The sequence below is a fragment of the Magallana gigas genome, chromosome 9 (assembly GCF_963853765.1).
Source record: "Magallana gigas chromosome 9, xbMagGiga1.1, whole genome shotgun sequence".
Taxonomy (NCBI): Eukaryota; Metazoa; Mollusca; class Bivalvia; order Ostreida; family Ostreidae; genus Magallana; species Magallana gigas.
In genome coordinates, this window is record NC_088861.1 from 34,111,732 (window position 1) to 34,117,149 (window position 5,418).

At 30.7% G+C, this 5,418-nt stretch overlaps 1 long non-coding RNA gene across 1 annotated transcript; it reads right to left on the bottom strand.

The window, feature by feature from the left end:
• Window positions 1-2,636: 2,636 nt before the first annotated feature.
• LOC105328427 (uncharacterized) lies at window positions 2,637-3,691 on the bottom strand. The gene is made up of 4 exons (XR_010709867.1): window positions 3,542-3,691; window positions 3,211-3,409; window positions 3,012-3,119; window positions 2,637-2,785 (listed from the first exon to the last, which is right to left on the bottom strand). It is a non-coding gene; the product is annotated as an uncharacterized lncRNA (long non-coding RNA).
• Between the last annotated feature and the right edge of the window lie 1,727 nt (window positions 3,692-5,418).

The following is a 5,418-nucleotide window of genomic DNA, read 5'->3' on the forward strand; positions in this document are numbered from 1 at the left end:
TCTGAACAGTTCCTCCCTTCTCAGGAAAATTGAAGCTTATTAAATTTACACAGTAAAATTATTGAAAATAGGCCTAAGACCTCTTCCCCCATACCGGAAAAAATAGACTGATCCACTTATAAACTGTCTACCATAATCGCATTTTCACTTTACTCTTCAACATTTTGGCATATTTCTATGATTAAGTCAAAAATGATGAAAATTTTTCTTGTACTTTTTTGATGAGGAAACTGTGTCCAAAGCCGTCGCCGACAACGAAATTAATATATTTTAAGTGATATCACATAATAAAGTTATAATCTGAGCTGCGGAGATAGTTTTCTTGTATAAAAAAAAAAAGAAAAAAACCTGAAGAATTGGTATCTTCTACTCGGTTTTATGAATATTACGGGAAAACGCACTGTTTCTAACGTCACAATTACCGTTGTGAAAAATCTAATCAAGTTACTATTTATAGATATAAAATTATGGGTATTATTGTGTTAATAAATGTAACATTTCCATTTTAGGTTTTATTTTTAAAAATCATTTTAAAACAAGGCAAAATATGACTGAAACTGTACATAGTTCTTTAGATATTGATCTCAAATGTCGAAGCCTGAACCTCATATATACTATACATCAATGGGTACAAAACAAACCTCACACTATAACAATATTTATACATTTAAAATAAATCGTCTCTTTGCTTGGTAAAGAAAAAAATTATTGAGATTAATTAGTTTATTATGCCTTTAAAAAATAAATTATAGAAACAATAGGCACCCCTTCCAAAAATACAAATGAATTTTTACAAAAGACTTTCTTTCCCTATATACAGTCAACATGGAGTTCTGAACACAAGCTACACAGTAACATATATCAACAACAGTACCACATGATTAAAAAGAATCTATATCACGTTTAATAAAATGTTTCTCAAATAAGCGAGCTAAAACAAAACTTTTCTTCAGCAAAAGTTTGCTTTGTAAGAACAAATTTACAGTGCGATTAATGCATTAACAATAAACCACTTTCTTTGGTGCATTAAGAGGGATATGTATGTGCCGACATTGGTAAAAAAAAAATACACAACCGGCATTAGTACTTTTTTTCTGCAATGATTCCTTCTTTACATTTTGTCAATCAAAACTCCATTAACAACTATCAAATTTTTATATACTTCCTTAAGAATAATATTAATTATATTTTTAAAATACAGTGATGTTTTGTGACGTTAAGTAGTCTCTGTTTTTTATCAAGTTTAGAAACCAAGGCGATTTGCATTTTGTCGGACAAATGACTTTACTCCGAATGTACCTATTAACATCATGATTAGAATAAGGGAAAAGATCAATCATGTTCTTGTTTGTTTAAAATTTATTAGTTGGTTGTACAATATGAAATCTCGATGAAAACCATACATCTCTTTTATCAAACAAAACTGCTGCATATAGAATAATAAAAGTTTGATATAATATATTCCACTAAACAAAATACCAGTGTACATAATTATCCATATCACACAAAATAAAAGAAAAGATATGAAAAAAAATCTGATGTATTTTTTAAAAAAAAGTCAAAAATTATTTAACATGTTATTACAGCCAGAAACTGTTTAAGGACACTGAATTCATCAAGTCATTTCCTACCAAATAACTCATATTTACTTTAATTTCTCTTAGGTCTCTTCGTGTTAGGTTCCACATGCAAATAGACAAACACACAAATTCTAACAATGTTAGGTTAATGACAATTGAAATAAACATACTATTGCTCCTAATTGATAAAAATGTTATTAAATCATTTATATTCACCCATTTGTTTCTTAGTCCTTTTTTTTTGTTGTTCTGGAATTTGTATCATAAAGATGGCATTGTTGACTCGAAACCCCCTGAGTAAAATGTATCCATCTGACTTCAGCATTGGGCCACATATCATCCCCATTGATACCATAAAATAAATACGCCTAATGCTGTTTCCAGATAAAATTAACTACACAGTATTGTATGATTTGGAGGGATTTTTCTTCTTAGACTTCAGATATCATGTTACTCTCTTCGTAAGACTTCCTGCTTTGGACGACCCTTGAGCAACCTAAATACGATAAGAAGGACTACAAACATTGTATGTTGCTATATGTTTTTTCAAACTTTCTCAAGCACGCTATCTTATACTATTTCCTTTTGTCATGTTGAAACAATAAGACATACAGTGAGTTAGGAACATAAGTTGTTTTTTTTTTACATGATTACATGTACATGTAATACCTTTTACGATTATTATTTACAACTATTAATGCATGTCAAACTTTTCATTGATATCATTTGTAAGAAATTAAAGAAATAACAAATAAAAGTAAGACCAAATGCATGTCTTAATGTAGAGTATACACCTTGCGTTTGTTGGTTTTGTTCGGTTTGCTGTCGACATCGACCAATACAGAGAAAAACAAGGAGTGTAATCAAGAAAATCGAAACGATTACCGCCGTAATGCTTAGTCCAATCACCACACTGTTTAAAAAATTGAATATACAATAAAAACAATATGCAATGAAATAACCATACATTTTACTTTTAACAACGTGGAAGAAAATAAATTCATAATATTTCGATCAATTGTTTTGTTTAACCTATTAAAACACTTACCTAAGATTTGTTTTTACATGAACTGACACGTTTTCATGCGATGAGATCGATACGTATCGTGTAGTGTAGGAATCACTGCTAACGTCTATTGACTGTTTAGTACTTTGTGATTTATTTATCTTTTCCGTACTTTTCACATAATCATAACATTCGGGATCTGCAAATATAATACAAAAAACTCGTACCCTTTTTGTTAATTTTGATAAACCTAAGCAAATTCAAAAATTGATTTCCCACAGCCAATAAAAAAAGATTTGTTCAAGATGCAAACATAAATCTTTGAACTTAACATAAATCAGTAAAATTAGCTTCTGATCAATATAATGTATCATATCATTAACAACATTGTGACTGTTTTTAGAAAGGCATTTCAAGATACTTACATCTCAAAGCATCACTAGAATTGTAGACTTCTGGACATTTTTGACATTTTGTGTTATCATTCCGCTGTATTCTATTTCCTCCAAAGTTAAATTCAGCACAAACTTTTCCTTGAAAAGATAATTATGTTTTTGTTTTTCGATTTTATTTGCTTTTTAAAATTCGGAACGAATTTATGACACTTCAAAGTTGATAATTTACCAATAATCAGTTGGCTTGGTGCACATACTTCAACAGTTCCATTTTTCCATGCATTTATTACACAGTGGTATTCGAAAGATTTGCAACTATGTGCAATTTGTTTACAGTTTTTCCTATTGCCTGCTTCTCTCCATTCATCGACTGTTCGAGGACATGATTCGAAATACACAGCTGACAATGTTGACTCAGGACAACTTGCCTATGCAAAGATCATTTTCATTTATTATTTTAACAAAATTGCATGTAGTCACAACCAGATTTTTATAATCACGATTTTTATCAATGACAATATGCAAAATAAATAATAATACTTGTAACTCATTTAGATTACCTCATTATTTGTTGAAACTAATCCACATATTATTTTCAGAACCACAAGAATAGTAAACATGGTTATCTGAATCATTGTAACTGCAAAGATTTTTAATGGAGATTACAATCCTTCAAATATGAATAACGAAAGAATAATTGTCCAAGTGAAAAACATAGCTACTAATAAAATGAGACCAACTGCATCAGAAAATAATATATGAACTTGATAGAAGATTCTTAAATATTTTTTCTTTTTAAAAATTCCCTTTATAGCTTTAATAGGGTATATCCCTTTAACGTGAAAGGTGTTTTACGCTTTTAAACCCGTACAACTTAAACCACTGCTCTACAAATACGGCATAATAGACCCAGTTTAAACATCTCTTATTACATCAGCATTTTTTGAATGCAAGAGAACACATTGTCACATTCTGCTTCTTTTAAAAAATCACCATCAACAAAGAATTTTACAACTAGTTGTAAAAAAAGTTATCAAATTGAATACTTGCATTTGAAAAAAAAAGTTCTTACAAGCACGATACTGCATATAGATACCACACATCGTAGACATTTTCATATGGGTGTTTCTGACCGCACGGACTTTCAGGTCGTTACCCGTTTGTTTTGTGGTCGCAACTCATCCATGCGAATGTTTTTGGATAGTTTTCTTTATCGTTGCTAAGAATGTAAAAAAAAAATCCAGAGGTGCTGCAATGAATGAGATTTCCCCGAGATTTCAGTTCATGACAAATTTCAAACGAAATTATGAGTGTTCGGATAATATTCTTAAAATGTTTAAGTACTGGTCGTTTTTATATCATTCCCTACTCTGATTTATGTTAAACCATGAACATTTATTAAGATAAATGTCTTATTTCATCATCAAGCGGTTATTTAAATAAACAATGATTTACAGAAAAGAATTATTGTTCGTGTTCAAGCACTATGCACGAGGTTGACAAAATATACATTGGGCTGCTTTGTCAAATCAAAGCCATGTTTTAGGCTTTTGGTGTGCAATACCTTGCTTAACAATAAAACTTAGTTTTTCGAGCCATTTTCAAGGAATATTCTGCTTAAATAGTATAGTCTGTTTCACTCTTGATGCTATTACTAGGTCAGGTACGGATCAAAAATCAATCCTAATGAGGTTGCTATTAAGCATGTTAATTGTTGCAACGACAGGGGGAAAAACATATACATGTGTATTTTCTATTATCACATTTATTTCTTTTACTCATTTCATCCACAAATTAATTAAGGTAAAGGATAAGAATCAATAAATGTCTCGATTTTATATTTGACAACAAGTACTTAGACTTTAAAAAAAAATTATAAAATCGAAGCACGATTATACGGCGGCGTGGAAGGGCCAAATGAAAAAATAAAAAATTCTTATTTGTTCGGACAAATAAGTTATCTGTTCGGACGAATTAGGATTTGTTCGGACGAATAAGTTATTTGTTCGGACGAATAACGATTTGTTCGGACGAATTAGGATTTGTTCGGATGAATAAGTTATTTGTTCGGACGAATTAGGATTTGTTCGGACAAATTAGATATTTGTTCTGACAAATAAGTTATTTGTTCGGACGAATTAGGATTTGTTCGGACGAATAACGATTTGTTCGGACGAATAAGTTATTTGTTCGGACGAATTACGATTTTTTCGGACGAATTAGATATTTGTTCGGACGAATTACGATTTGTTCGGACGAATTAGCTATTTGTTCGGACAAATAACGTATTTGTTCGGACGAATTAGGATTTGTTCGGACGAATTAGGATTTGTTCGGACGAATAAGTTATTAATAGTGGTACATGTATGAAAGAGAACGAGAGAGAGAGAGAGAGAGAGAGATGAGAGAGAGAGAGAGAGAGAGAGAGAGAGAGAGA